General features: G+C 41.2%; 1 protein-coding gene across 2 annotated transcripts in view; it reads left to right on the top strand.

The window, feature by feature from the left end:
• The first annotated feature begins 2,833 nt into the window (after window positions 1-2,833).
• ITCH (itchy E3 ubiquitin protein ligase) overlaps window positions 2,834-15,828 on the top strand; it is a 149,423-nt gene continuing 136,428 nt past the window's right edge. Inside the window, exons 1-2 of one of the 2 annotated variants that reach the window (XM_043604720.1) lie at window positions 2,834-2,956; window positions 6,892-6,968. The gene's annotated coding sequence lies outside the window, so the exon portion shown is untranslated. The remainder of the gene's footprint in view (window positions 2,957-6,891; window positions 6,969-15,828) is intronic. The other variant, XM_043604721.1, reaches the window with a different exon arrangement.

Below are 15,828 nucleotides of genomic sequence, written 5' to 3'. Positions count from 1 at the left end.
GCTTTATCAACCACAGGGTCTGCATTCTGACCAGGTCTAGACTGATTTCTGGATCAGGGAACCTGGGAACCAGAGCCACATGGCATGCAAGATGAGGAAATGACCAGACTGGGATTTTCTGCCCTCACCAAATCAGCTCCTCCTTGGAGAATCACCAACTACCTACTGTAGATTTCCCAGAATCTTCACAACATCTTAGAAGGTAGGATCTATTATTTCCATTTAGAGATTTGGACACTGAGGTTAAAGGACTTGCCTAAGACCTCTAACATAAATTGTTGATAGTCAGGACTAGATTCTTTTTCCATATGCCTTTGAAAAAGCCTAAATGACTAACTACTGCTAGGTACCGGCTTCTAGATCAGAGCTAATCCACCCTGTTGGCATTAGCAAGATAGGATAGCATAGTCCACTGGTTCTCAAAATGTGATCCCTGGGCATCAATATCACCGGGAAACTTGTTAGAAATACAAATTCTTGGGTTAGATAATAGAACTTTCTGACTCAGAAATTCTGGGGCTGATACCTGGCAATCTGAGTTTTAATAAGCCCTCCAGGTGATTCTGATGTACCCTGAAGTTGGAGAATCTTTGGTGTATAGTAGAAAGAGGCATTTTTGGGGAAAAAAAGAATACATATTTAAAGCACATTTGCTTTAAGTAAACTTTTATTGATATACAATATAAACACAGAAAAATACACAAACCAAAAGTGTACAGCTCAGTGAATTTTCACAAAGTGAGCACACTTGTGTAACCAGCACCTAGATCAAGAGACAGAACATTACCAACTTGGAGAAGCCCCCTTGTGTCTCCTTCCTGGTGCTACCTCTCCTCAAAGGATAATCCTGACTTCAAACACCACAGATTAGTTTTGCCTAACATTATATATACTTTTAAAAATTGTAGATGAAGACAGAATCTGGAGCCAGAGGACTTTGATTGGATCCCTGGTTCTCTATGGAGTGATCTTGGACCAGTCATCTAATTTCCTTGAGACTCATTTCCTTCTCTGCATAATGGTCATAGAAAAATCTCAGACCTTAAAGGGACACTAGCTTTCTCAAACTTGTCTAGTGTTAAGAATCACCTGGGGCACTAGTTTAAAAATTCACATTCCCCAGAGCATACATTCTTAATATGACAAAAATTGTTGTGGGTAGGAAGATTTTTTTGCTTGCTTATATAAAAGCACATGTATACATATGATACATTAATAGATATACAGTATATTTGTGATACTGAAATTTCATGGGGATAATTAGGGGAAAATGTCTAAAATATTCCTTAGAGAGATGATAATTTAAAAAAGGTTGAAAAACACTGTCCTACAGCAGTGATTCTTCAAGTGTGGTCTGTAGTTAAAAATGCAAATTCTCAGATGCCTGGGTGGCTCAGTGGGTTAAATGCCTGACTCTTGGTTTCAGTTCAGGTCATTATTTCACAGTTTGTGAGTTCGAGCTCACATCTGGCTCTGCACTGGAGCCTGCTTGGGATTCTCTCACTTTTTCTCTGCCTCTTCCCTGTTCACTTTCTCTCTTTCTCAAAATACATAAATAAACTAAAATTAAAAAATGCAAAATCTCAGGCCTGACCCCAGACCTACTGAACCAGAAATTCTGGGGGTGGGGCCCTGCAATCTATGGTTTAACAAATCCTTCAAGTGATTCTCATGGGCACTAAAGTTTGAGAACCACTGCCCTGGAGATTCTAAATGGGGTAGGGTCCCGGAATCTGTACCATTAACAAGCTCTCCTAAGTCCATTGCAGGAGACACTGACATAAAGATTTGAACACACTTTGAGAAACAAAAGTGACTTTCCAGATGGTAAAATATCTTCATTAGAAGGAAATAGGCTAAACAATAATAGCGAAGGTCACTAATTACTAAGCACTTAGCTGGGTCTCTGAATCTACTTGCACAGCCTTTTATTTTATTATTTTTTTTAATATTTACTTATTTTTGAGAGACAGAGTGAGACAAAGTGAGACTGGGGGAGGGGCCGAGAGAGAGGGAGACACAGGATTGGAAACAGGCTCCAGGTTCTGAGCTGTCAGCACAGAGCCTGACTTGGGGCTCGAACCCACAGACTGTGAGATCATGACCTGAGCCGAAGTCGGACGCTCAACCAACTGAGCCACCCAGGCGCCCCTTGCACAGCCTTTTAATTCTCACAAACTCATGAAGAAGTTAAGCGGATGGACTCTGAAGCTAGACTGCCTGGGTTGGTACCCAGCTTGTGACTTGGTTTATGCATTTGTAAAGTGAGAATAATGTACTTTCTTCAAAGATTTGTTAGAAGGTTTAAAGATGCTTATTGGTCAGCTCTTAGAACACCTGCCACGTTGGCACCACTTACCCGTAACATGTTTTCATCATCCTTAAACTCACCCTGTTAAAAGGAGGATTTAAACTCAATCAATGTAACTCCCCAGTGTACTTTCTTAAGAACTAAACTATAATGCAGTGTTTTTCAAAGTGTGATTCCCCACCAGTAGCACACCAGAGTTAGAAATGCAAGTAATTAGATCCCATCCCAGATCTGCTGAAGGAGAAACTTTGGGGGTGGGACCCCAAAGTTTCAACAAGCACTTCAGGTGATTCTGATATACACTGGCGTTTGGAAATCACAGCTACAATCTTTAGCGGTTGGGGGGAAGGAGGGTGCTTTAAAAAAAAAAAAAAACCACCCAAAAAAACGCCTAGAGCGGTTGGGAGCAATCCCAGAGTCCCTCCCATCTAAAGGCGAGCAAACTCCGATGTAGCTGCACTCCGCAGCTCCTGCCAACCCTTCTGGCCGGTGCGCAAGGCCTTCTGGGGCCTGTGGTCCACATCCCTGCCGAGCCGGAGCGCCTGCGCGTTGGCCGCCAACTCGCTCTAGTCGCTGTGGTCGGGGCTCGGGACCGGCTGCCATCTTAGTCGAGGGACTGAGGAGTCGTCGCCGCCCCGAGTCCAGGTAAACACCCGCGGGCGGACTGGGGTCAGTTCTCGGTAGAGGGGGTAGCCCGCATGAGAGTGTCCGAGGAGAACCAGGGGTGAAGGAGTGCGGGCGCGCGGGTGGGGTCCTTAGAGCCACCACTGCTCTCACGGAGCCGGTGCCCGTGGGGGGCGCGGGGAGCTCGGGCTAGTGGCCGAGGGGTGGGTTGGCCGGAGGCGCGGAGGAGCCACTGTCTGGCCGGCGGCGTGGGGGAGCCCCTCGCCTTGCTGGCGTCAAGTCGTGAGAGGGCTGGGCCGTGGCGGGCGCCAGCAGGGTCCGGCTCCGCGCCCCTCAGTCCCGCCGGGGGCCACTCTCCCGCGGCCCGGCCTACGCTCGGGCCCGGCGGCAGCGGCCGCTCCGGCCGACGTGGCCCTGTGAGGGGCGGCGGCCGGGCCCACCTGACGCTCGGCTGGCCTTACCGAGACTTTTTGGAGCCCCTAGTCGCGAGGCGGGCCCAGCATAGCTGCTGCCTCCTCTTTCTTCCACTCCCCTCCTCCCTCCATTGTCCCCCATCGTGGTGGTCCCGGCCCGGGCGCCCTTTTCGGCGCCCGCTGCCCCGTCCGGCACCTCCCGGCGTCGAGTTTTGCAGACGTGGGAGCTGTCAGTGCCCTCCCCCTTGAGTGTCCTTTTCTTTAGCAGAGAAAAGAAAAAAGTAGCTGTGAACGTATTCTAAAGGTCGAAACGTGAGGAGGACGTGACTTAGGGGGAACTAAGCGGGGAACTCAAGTTTTCAGACGCAGTTCAGGGCCACGACTTAAAGGGAAACACAGGGTTTGTGCGCTGAAGGTAGACTTTGGGCCTAAAGAGGTGTAACAAGGTGAACGTGCAAACCACCCGAAATTCACGTCCCAGTAACAACTCAACTAGTTTGTTGGTTGTATGCGTATCTTAATCTTGTTACGTTTTCTGCCATGGTTCTACAGCTTCAGTATACCTTTTTTGGGAGTGAGTGTTGAGGAAGAAGAGTGGGATTTTTTTTCTTTGAAAATTCATGAGGCACTGGTGCCAGCCACTTATCAATGCACTTAGTTAGGGTCTCCCACATCTATTACTAATATAATTCGATTTTAAGCAAGTGTAAAGGCAGTGTATTTCTACCTTCAAAATCGGCTAAGGATTTCTCAGTTGAAATAAAGTTCTCATGGCAGATTGCTGAGAGCCTGCACTGTGTATTCATAGATGTACTCGAGGTACAGTTACTTCATTCTTAAGATTAGAAATGAAGGTGGAAATTCAACTGCTTTTTTTAAACAGAGAATGTAAGTTTTTTGGGTGTGAGTCCAAAAATAATTCCTTCATGTTCAGTATGTGAATCAAGTCAGAAAGGATATGAAATAAAAAACAAGCGCAAAATACTTTTTCACAGTATTCTGGAGGGAATCATTTCTAAATTCTTTTTAAAAAATTCTTTTCATCTATTGGAAGAGACAAACAAACCAGTAGTTCCCAAATTTGCCCATTAGAATAGAAATTCCAGGATCTCCTTTCCTGAGATTGATTTAGTAGGTCTGCTTTGGCTATGAAGAATTTTTTTTTTTTAAAACATGCCTCAGGAAATTCCATTGATCTTGGGAACCACTGAGGCAAACGGTACTGTGGACCTACCAAGAAATTCTCAAAAAGCTTTGAGACCGAAGAGGAAGTGACCAGTTCTGTCTGGGGTTGGCCGAGGAGGTCACAGGAGGTCACGGGAACTGCTCCTGGTCCTGTTGGGTCTTAGATGGTGAATAGGAGTGTGATAAGGGTAGGGAAAAGGACGGATAGGACAGTGGAAACACAATGCTGTGTGTAAATGCAGAAGATTGTAGGAGAAAAAGGGTTCAGGGAGTGGGATGGGGAAGGAGAGCATTGTGGGACATGAGCTCAGAAAGGTAAAAGGAGGTAACCATATGAAAAGTTCTAAGCATGACGCTAAAAAACTCGAATTTTATGTTAGCAGTGGATTCAGATTTTAAACGGGAAAGTGATCTCAGTACGTGTGTTGTAGAAAGATTGCTCTGGTAATGAGAGTAAAAGGATGGAAAATGGCTATTGCAGAAGTCTAGCTGAGAGGTGAAAAGGCTTGATTTTGGAGGGAGGCTGTGGGGATGATCAAGGGATTGGATTTAGTTATTTACTAATGCATTATTGTTGCCATATTTTTGGATGAGGAATTTTTAGGGCCGGACTGGGTAAAAGACTCTTGTTCTGTATAAAGAACCCATTAGCAAATCTGAATAACATTGCCAAGTTATATATATTAATGGTATGAGAATGTATTGTTCATTTGCACTTTTGAAAAGTTAGAACCAGATTGGGTGCAGTTTGGAGGGGAGCTTGGAGATTAGACTGAAATTTATGACTGTCAACACTATTGATCTAAGATTGTTTGAAGTGTTTTTCTCTCACACTCAGAAACCTGGTATAAGAATTTTAGAGTTGGAAGAGATTGCAGAGACTATTTAGTCCATGGTGGCAAATATATTTTGGTTTATGGACCAACCAAACTTTGAAATAGCTGCCAGAAGCATGGTATTGAGAAGGATTTGGGTCATATGTATTCTCTGGGAAAGTGAGTTATGATTGATTAGTGATGCTTCCTGTGGACACAGTTATCTAGTGGGAGATGTATGTGCCAAGTATATGCCATCCTTAGACTAGTTCAACCTATTAGTTTTCTGTTTAAAAAAAAATCCAAAACAGGTTAAATAATTTACCTAAAAGTAGTTAAGAGTTAGAGGTAGAAGTAGAACTGAGTTTTGTAACTCTTAGTTTGTTATTCTCCAGTGTTATCAAGATGAATGTGTGCTGCTAAAGAGCTTTTGGTATCAGACTAAAAGAAAAAGGGTATTTCTAGCCTGTGCCTCTTGACTGTTTAGGTAAAAGTTTGACAAAGAACTTTGGCCTAGAAGTAAATATTGTTGTATTTATTCTGACTTAAGACATTTGTTGTTAGTACTGATAGGAAGTAGTCACCTGTTTGTGGTTTTTTTGTTTTCTGTTTTTTTTTTTCACTTCCTTGTTTCTCACCATTCTCTCAGTTTTAGGTTTGGGGATTGGTTTCCTTTATGTGAGTTAAGGCAAAAGTATATAACTGACTGACTTTCTTTTCTTTCTTTCTTTCTTTCTTTCTTTCTTTCTTTCTTTCTTTCTTTCTTTCATACTTACAGCATTTCGCCAAATTCTAGGCTCATAATAAGCGCTTAGTAAAGGCATGTTGGTTTTTGTAGCTGTACATGAAGCTAGTTTTGAGTCAATATAAATTAGCAGGTGGGGGGTTTGCAGAATTGAATTACAGCATTATCTGGTTAGTAGATCGGCCCTCAGCTAAAAATACTGGGTTGGAAACTAGCCTCACAACTAGTAGTCATTAACTAGGAGCTGTTCTTCCTTCTGTTTAGCAGTGCTCTGTATTTGGAAAAGTGCTGCCACTTCAGCTCTTTTGCATTCAGAACTGACTATACTCTGATCCTTGAAGTGCTTTTTCTTTTCCTATCCCTAGGAGCCTCCCAAATTGCAGGGATCATCCCTACAGTGACCCCAGTAGTTAGAGTATATGCTTATATTGCCATCCTCATTTTGTCATGTAGACATCATAGCCAGGTGGACTTCATCCCCATACTATGTTTGGGTCCTTTTCCCCTTGACTCACTTTATCCTGCCTGCCCTATCAAAAACTATCTATCCCCCCTCCCCCAATGATCTATCCCATGAAACTTTTATTATTTTTTTCAAGTAATCTCTGTGCCCAACATAGGGCATGAACTCATGACCCCAAGATTAAGAGTCACATGCTCTACCAAATGAGCCAGCCAGGTACCCCTTTTCCATGAAACTTAAAAAGACATTGTGTTGTCAGGTTCCCAAGGTCATTGCTAATCTGATATGTTTAACCATAGGAATAACGTGTTAATGGACCCTCCTTCCCCTCTCAGGTAACATGCATTTAACAGTGGCCTTCTGGAGACAACGCCTTAACCCAAAGAAGTGACTCCAGCTGTGAGAACTTCAGGTATGGTGGCAGGCCTGTGAAAGAGATTGGGGGGCAGGAATGGTGCAGAGGGTGAGCTCTGGTCATATAACTGCTGTGGGGAGGGAGGTAGGAGAAAGAGGATGTTGAAGAAATAGGCAGTTTCCACTTGGATCTGAAACCGAGTCTCCTCTATAAGCATTAGCCTGTGAGCCACACTTTGCCCTTACTTTAGGTGCTCTGACTTTTTTTTTCTTTTTTAAGTTTATTTATTTGAGAGAGAGAGAATGAATTTGCGGGGGAAGGGTAGAGAGAGAGGGAGAGAGAGAATCCCAGGCCTGCTCCAAGCTCTGCACTGAGTGTACTGAGGGGCTTGATCTCATGACCATGATGTCAGATTATGACCTGAGCAGAAATCAAGAGTTGGACATTTAACTGAATGAGCCAAACCCAGCGTCCTTGACTTCTCTGTTTTTCTAGTTTTCTTGAACATATACTTTTCCTACTTAGCGCTGTTTTATAAACATTTATTCTGCGTATTCTTGTCCAGATATGTGCAGGTGTACAGTTAAAAAGTGTAAGTAAAAAGAAGGCAACATGATGAAGCGGAAAAAGATTAGAGGACTTGGAAAGAAAAGGTCTGGGGTTCTGATTTGATTCTGCCACTGACAGACTGACTTTTGACAAGTTATTTAATCTTGCCTGGACTCAGTTTTTATATCTGTAAAATAGATGTATTGATTTCTACCTGCTTTTCTGACATTGTTGTGAGGCTCAAATAAAATAATACAAGTTAAAGCTTTAGAAAAAAATGAATTTACAACTTAAGACATTACCTGAGTCTACAAGGACAGTAATTGGCAGTAATACTGAGAAGGAAAACATGAGAACAGGACAAATTCACTTTAAAGGATCAGGAGAGAGAAAAGGAAGACTACTGGATAAGAAAGAAAAGTAGAGCATGATAACAGTCAAACAGGAAGAGAATAAGGAGTGAATGAAGTAGAACTAATGAATTGGTAGGTGAGAAAGCTGAATAGGACAAAGAGTTGTCCCTTTCACTTGCCTCACTCTAACCTTGCGGCTCTTTGTTATCATTACCACTTCTCTTCATATAAATGTCCTATCCATACTTAGATTCCTTTCTTCACCATAAACATCAGTGTTTATTCATACCTCTGTGTGACCCTTTGTGTTAATTTATATTTTTGTTGATTGTCCTGTAAATGCTTAGAGACCAAGACTATGATTTGCTTGTTATGGTGTCCATGGCCATTGCTATTAAAAAATGTGTGCTTGGGGCGCCTGGGTGGCTCAGTCGGTTAAGCGGCCGACTTTGGCTCAGGTCACGATCTCGCGGTCCGTGAGTTCTAGCCCCGCGTCAGGCTCTGGGCTGATGGCTCAGAGCCTGGAGCCTGCTTCCGATTCTGTGTCTCCCTCTCTCTCTGCCCCTCCCCCGTTCATGCTCTGTCTCTCTCTGTCTCAAAAATAAATAAAAAACATTAAAAAAAATTAAAAAAAAATGTGTGCTTACTCTGTTCTTTTTTATAATTATGGAGAGAAAGGAAGGAGATAGGGGGAGCTTTGTGAAAGATAGTAGGAAAGGAAGTGGCTAAGAGGGAAAGTAGATAAACAAGACATGGTAAGAATTCTCAAAAATAATGAAAGGAAATACATGAAAATGAAAAATACATAGAGCAAAAAAAGGGGGGGGGAGGAGATGGTGTTATCTGCAGCAAAGGAACAAGGCAGCTTTCATTTCTTTAATGGTGATGTAATACCTCACAAAAAGTTATGTGTTGGGAAAGATCATTCTCCATACCAAGTATCTTTAAAATATTTCGAAAAGTATCCACTGCATCCTGAGCTCACAGAATAGTTCTTTGTGGAAAGAAAACTAGGGCAACATTCAGGAGACCTGGGTTCTATCCTTGGTATTACTTGTTACTTAGTTCTGTAGTCTTGGGCAATTCACTTAAATCCCTGGGCCTCCACTACCTCACTTGTCTATTAAAGGTATTGAACATGATGATCTCTCAGTTTTCTTCTAGCTCACTCTTTGATTATATTTTGTGTTTCATGGGCTGACTCACTAATTTTTTAGGGCTTTTTTGATATCACAATATACGATAGGCCTTAGAAATATCTTTTTTTTTTTTAAAGAAATGGAAGTCTTCTTTAAAAATTTTTTATTTTTATTGAAAAATTTTAAAATTTTTATTTTATCTTAGCACAGTTTGGGGAGGAGCAGAGAGAGAGGGAGACACAGAATCCAAAGCAGGCTCCTGGCTCTGGGTTGTCAGCAGGGACCCATTTACCACGAGATTCTGACCTGAAGGATCGTGACCTGAAGCTTAACAGACTGAGCCACCCAGGGGCCTCACCCAGTCTTTTTTTTTTTTTTTTATGTTTATTTATTTATGGAGGGGAGGGGCGGAGAGAAAGGGAGAGAGAGAGAGAATCTCAAGTCGACTCTACACCCAGCCCAGCACTGAGCCTGACATGGATCCCAGGATTGTGAGATCATGACCTGAGCCGAAGTCAGACACTTAACCGACTGAGCCACCCAGGTGCTCCTTACCAGTAATTATTATAAAAAGCAAGGTGATAAATACTATAATGAAGATCACACTGCATTGCAGTTTAAAGTACTAACTTTAGTCTTTTGCTTCCTTTAATATAATTGAATATGTGCTAAGTGCTGCTCTGTGCTGTGTATTGTAGAGACACATGCTGAAAAAAAAAGCAGTCCCTGCCCTCAAGAAAGTTCGAGTATTTTTTCACATCTGGAAACTGCTTACCCTAATTTTCCCTTCTGTCCCAGGAAGTTTTATACTGTATCATCACTTCATGGTTTTAATCTAAGAATTCATATGCATATTTGATCTTGCCACACTCCAGAAATGTTTGATAACATACTTGCTTTCTGCGAAAATGTATATTTTATTGGATCTGACGTTTTTTCTGTCAGTGACAGAGACATTTTTCTTTTAAGATATGGAAAATATCCAAATGCCATCTGGATGGCATGTTTAGGTGGACTTTGGTTTGCTTCTTATTCATTCAGAGAAAGAGTAAGATCTATAATTTAGCCTTGATTAGTTGTTCCAGGGAATCCAGTTAGTCACAGAGGAGAGGATGCTACTCGAAAGGAGTCATATTGTAGGGGTTAACAATGTGTACTGGAGTTTGGTTTTGAATTTTGGCTCTACCATGCATTGGAGGATGACTTTGGGCAAGTTCCTCATCTGTAAATTGGGAATAGTAATAGCATATTACTATATATGGTTGTGTGGATTAAATAAGATAATGTATTTTTGCTTGCACAATAGTTGGTTCAAGTGTTAGTTGCTATTGTTATTATCATTCCTACCAACCTTGTCTTAAAATTATTGTCTCAATTCATTAATTCATAAAGTAAGCTTATCTAGGGTGAGCATTGTAAATTTAAATGCCTATAAGGGCTAAATGAACATTTTAAATAGTAATGATCAGGTCGGGATTAAGTGAACTAGGGAATTCATGTTCCTCTAATGAGGTAGCTGTTAAGTAGCTTTGGCTTACCTTTTAATTTTTTATTTATTTTATTAAAAAATGTGTTTAACATTTACTTATTTTTGAGAGAGAGACAGAGAGCAAGTAGGGGAGGGGCAGAAAGAAAGGGAGACAGAGTCCGAAGTGGGCTCCAGGCTCTGAGATGTCAGCACAGAGCCTGACACGGGGCTCGAATTCACGGACAGGGAGATCATGACTTGAGCTGAAGTCGGACGCTCAACTGAGCCACCCAGGCGCTCCTTTGGTTTATCCTTTTAAAAAGTCAAAGGTAGGGGGCGCCTGGGTGGCGCAGTCGGTTAAGCGTCCGACTTCAGCCAGGTCACGATCTCGCGGTCCGGGAGTTCGAGCCCCCCGTCAGGCTCTGGGCTGATGGCTCAGAGCCTGGAGCCTGCTTCCGATTCTGTGTCTCCCTCTCTCTCTGCCCCTCCCCTGTTCATGCTCTGTCTCTCTCTGTCCCAAAAATAAATAAATGTTGAAAAAAAAAATAAATAAAAAGTTAAAGGTAAAATTGACCATTTTAACCAATAAAAAAATACATTAATTCATGGGGTGCTCGGGTGGCTCAGTTGGTTAAGCGTCCAACTTTTTTTTTTAAATGTTTGTTTATTTTTGAGAGAGAGAGAGAGAGAGACAGACAGACAGACAGACAAAGTGTGAGCAGGGGAGGGGCAGGCAGACTGGGAGACACAGAATCTGAAGCAGACTCCAGGCTCTGTGCTGACAGAGCCTGAAGCCTGCTTAGGATTCTCTCTCTTCCTGTCTCTTTGGCTCTCCTCTGCTCATGTGCGTGCCCTCTCTCTCTCTCCCTCCTTCTCAAAATAAATAAATAAACATTTAAAAAAAGTGTAATTCGGTATCGGCTCACTATTGACCTAGTGGGGAGTACAGGACCAAGTGTGGCCTGAATATCTTTTTTTTCTAAACAGAAGCAGGGAATCTAGGTTTTGTGAGAAACCTTTTATTTATTTACTTTTTTAACATTGGCAACTTTTGAAATCATAATATAAACACTGTGGGCCAAGCAAATCACCACTGTGGGTAGGATTTGTCTTATGGGTTGCCACTTTGCAACCTCTGTTCTGGCGCTTGACTTTTTGCATCATAACCCATGTTCCCTGCCTTCTGGGAAGAAAGTCCTTACCCACATAAAGTTTTAAAACAGTTCATGCAATACCTCAGAGCAGTCTAGGGCTGAATGAGAAGTATGCAGAATAATTATTAAGGCAGAGAGGAGGAGGAAAGTTATTTAAGAGTGGAATTCAGAATGGGCAAAGGTATGGAGACCGGAATGGACTTCAGATGGTAGTAGTACAGTGAGTAGATTAGTTGGAGTTTAGATTAGTTTGAAGAGGCTGTATGTGGGCCTGGTAATACAAGAAAGCTTGGAAAAGTTAAAAGACCAGACTTCTTGTTTTGCGATAACCTTAAGTCCTATTGACTGACAGGATAAAATGGTATTTTATGGCAATTTATTAGGTAATATTGAGGTCTACAGAATTTACTAGGGTTGGTAGTGTCTGGAGGCAAGGTGACGAGGCTAGGGAGGTAGGTGATAGTGGGAATGAAAAGGAAGGGACAAAAGATTGTATAAGACACAAAAGCATATATATGGGTCACCCTGTGACAGTGGGACCCTGCAGTAGATAAAGAGGGCCAATTGTGAAAGCTTTTCCCCTATTCATTCTTTTGTAAAAACTGGGATACGTGAAGATAATACTATTATCCCTCCTTTTTCATGTTATGGATCTTGCTTTATCACTCTCTCAGCCCCAGCACCCTCCTTATTGATGGATCACATACATAGTCTTATGATTTCCTGGCTTGCACAAGTAGAATAGATAAAAGAGGAAACAAAGTAGTTTAGCTGCTTACCACATTTCTAGTTTTGGATTTTTGGTGATCTCTGTTAACCTCTATTAAGTTTCATTAGACTTTATACGTGGAATTTTTGTATTTACCAAAGTTTGGAAACACTGACAAATAGCGTGCTCATGGCAAAGATACAGAATTTTGCTGCAGAAACTTGACATGATAATTAATTCATGATCTAGAATGTTTAAAGAAACTGATAAATGTTGTAGAAAGGTGGAATGTGTATCCTGTATAACTTTAGAAAGTGATTTTTAGGATTTTATTTTCACTAGGTCTTTTGGCTTGTTTATAGTTTCTCATGAAAATTTTTGTGATATGTTGCAGGGAAGTTATTCCTTGGCTAAAATGCCAAATGTAGTTATTCTAAGTAGGCTTTTTGTAAGTAAGCTGAATAGTATGTTAGATGTAGCCTGAGTATTAAGAATATTTGAGATGCAGCAATATTTCCCTCATTGATGAATAAAAGTACTGAACCGAACCTCTGAAAAGTACAAAAAGTTGCTGCCGTCAGAGAGATGCAGCAGTAGGGTGAATAGATTTGAGCTAAATCTAAGTCTCATTTATGGAGAAGAGATTTTTTTTTTGTAAGCATGGTCTAACCTAGTTTTTGGAATTCATTCTGAATATTGAAAGGGATTTCCAGGTGATTCATTTAATTATAGATAGCTTTGGAAGTGGGAAGGCGAGGAACACGAGAGAGGGATTAGCTGCATTTGTTTCTGTGGAAAGTCAGTAGTCAAAACGAAATCCCAGATTATCTTTTTCTGTTCTTAAATTTTTTTTGGAGGAAAGATATTTACTACAGGTCTTAATTAAAAACTGTATTCAATATATATATTGAAATGTGCAGAACTTAGTTACTACGGCTTTTCTTTGTCTAGAGTGTTGCTTTTTTTTTCAACGTTTATTTATTTTTGGGACAGAGAGAGACAGAGCATGAACGGGGGAGGGGCAGAGAGAGAGGGAGACACAGAATCGGAAACAGGCTCCAGGCTCTGAGCCATCAGCCCAGAGCCTGACGCAGGGCTCGAACTCCCGGACCGCGAGATCGTGACCTGGCTGAAGTCGGACGCTTAACCGACTGCGCCACCCAGGCGCCCCTAGAGTGTTGCTTTTATCTGCTGTTATCTCCTTGCCCTTTGTCTTTGTCCTTGAGGGTTTTTTACTGTATTTCTTTATTTTGTTTTGCTGGTGTTTCAGGAGGGAATGAAACAATGGAGTGCTTATGTTCAGTCAGCCCTGTAAGTTTATTTTACCATATAAATTGATATTTTCATCTGGAGTAACAATGAAAATGATGAACTTATCCGTCCTAATTATTTTTTGTTTGTTTCTTACTGTGGTAAAATATACATGACATAAAATTGACCATTTTGAGCATTTACAAAAAATTTTTTTTAACATTTATTTGAGAGAGAGCACAAGTGGGGGAGGGGCAGAGAGAGAGGGAGACACAGAATCCAAAGCAGGCTCCAGGCTGTCAGCACAGAGCCCAACATGGGGCTCGAACCCACAGACCGTGAGATCATGACCTGAGCCAAAGTTGGGCGCTTAACCAACTGAGCCACCCAGGCGCCCCAACCATTTTTAAGTGTTTAGTTTAGTGACATTAAGTACATTCACTTTGTTGTATAGCTATTACCATTGTGCATCCTCAAGAGGTTTTTCATCATCTCACTGAAACTCAGTGCATATTAAAAAATAACTCAACCATTCCCCTTCCCTCAACCCCTGGTAACCATTATGCTACTTTTTGTCTCTGTATAGAATTTGACTATTTTAGGAACCTCATGTAAGTGGAATCATACATTATTTGTCCTTTATGTTTGGCTTGTTTCACTTTGCATGTCTTCAGGTTCATGTGTTAGCATGTGTCAGAATTTCATTCCTTTTTAAGGCTAATATTTCATTTTATGTGTGTACCACATTTTATCCATTCATCTGTTGATGGACATTTAGCTTATTTTCACCTTTTGGCTATTGTGAATAATGATGTTATGAATGTGGGTGCTGTTCTGAGTCAGTATTTTTAGGTATATCCCTAGAAATGGAATTCCGGGATCGTGTGGTAATTCTGTGTTTAATTTTTTGAGGAACCACCATACTGTTTTCCATAGCAGCTATACCATTTTAAATTCCCACTGGCAGTGCACAAGAATTCCTGTTTTCCACACTGAAACCAACATTTGTTATTTTCTGTTTTGTTTTTAAATAATCATCCTAATGAGTGAGTAGGTATCTCTTTGTAGTTTTGATTTTCATTTCTCTAATGATTAATGATATTGTCTTTTCATGTACTTACTAGCTGCTAGTATATTTTTGAGAAATGTCTGCTCAAGTCCTTTGCCCATTTTTTAATTGGGTTGTTTGGATTCGGTGTCTTAATTATTTTATAGGCTTCCGTCCATATCTTTTCTGTTTCTGAGTCTACTGCTCTTCTCCTTTCCTATTGTTGGCAAAGCAACAAGAACCATTCTCTCCAATGTATAGGCCCTTAGTAAATGTTTGATGATACAAGGTTAAAAGTAGGGCTTTCTGGAAAGGTAAAGGTTGATTGGGGCAAAGCCTTCATTATAGTTTTGGAGTTCTGTATTCTCTTTTAACAACTTACTTGGTGGGGTAAACATTTATGAAAGATTATGCTTTTAGGCAAAGAAGTCCCTGTCTTACTTAAATTTCATTTTAGAGGGGCGCCTGGGTGGCTCAGTTGGTTAAGCGTCATGACTGTTTCATCTCAGGTCATGATCTCACGATTTGTGAGCTTGAGCCCCTTGTGTAGCAGGCACTGCTTGGAATTCTCTCTCTCCCTCTGCCCTTCCCCCACTCACATCATTGCAGATGTGTGTGTTCTCTTTCACTCTCAAAATATAGACGTTAAAAAAATTTTCATTTTAGAGAAGGAAAATTTCTTATTAAAAGAAATTTGATTCTTGTTTAAGAGGCTTGCTGTTACTGTTTGCCTGAGAAAATACAAGTAAGCTTGAGGTATCCAAAGAAGGGTTTTACTTTTTGTAATTCCTGTTTTAATCATTTCAATCTCATTCACCTTTTAAAAAGTAATCTCCATACCCAACGTGGAGCTCGAACTCACAACCCCAAGATTGAGAGTTGCTTGCTCTACTTACTGAGCCAGTCAGGTGCCCCTCAGTGATATTTTTTTTTTTTTTTTAATATTTTAAGTAATCTCTGCACCCAGTGCAGAGCTTGAACCCACAACCCTGACCCAGATCAAGAGTCACATGCTTCAACAACTGAGCCAGCCAGGCACCTCTCACTTCTTAACTTTTTGTTATGTAATGATTTGGGATTACTTACTTTGAGACTGCTATTTATTAGGGTTTTTTGTTTTTGTTTTAGACAAGAGGAGGTTAGGAGTGATCCTAGACTTGATATACATCTTAATTTTGAAAAGGACAAACCTGAGTAAGTTCAAGTGTAGCAATGACATGAGTATATTTTCTTTTCCTGTTATCTT

The sequence above is a fragment of the Prionailurus bengalensis genome, chromosome A3 (assembly GCF_016509475.1).
Source record: "Prionailurus bengalensis isolate Pbe53 chromosome A3, Fcat_Pben_1.1_paternal_pri, whole genome shotgun sequence".
Taxonomy (NCBI): Eukaryota; Metazoa; Chordata; class Mammalia; order Carnivora; family Felidae; genus Prionailurus; species Prionailurus bengalensis.
Note: the sequence above shows the minus strand (reverse complement) of the source record. Positions and strands in the feature narration are given on the sequence as shown.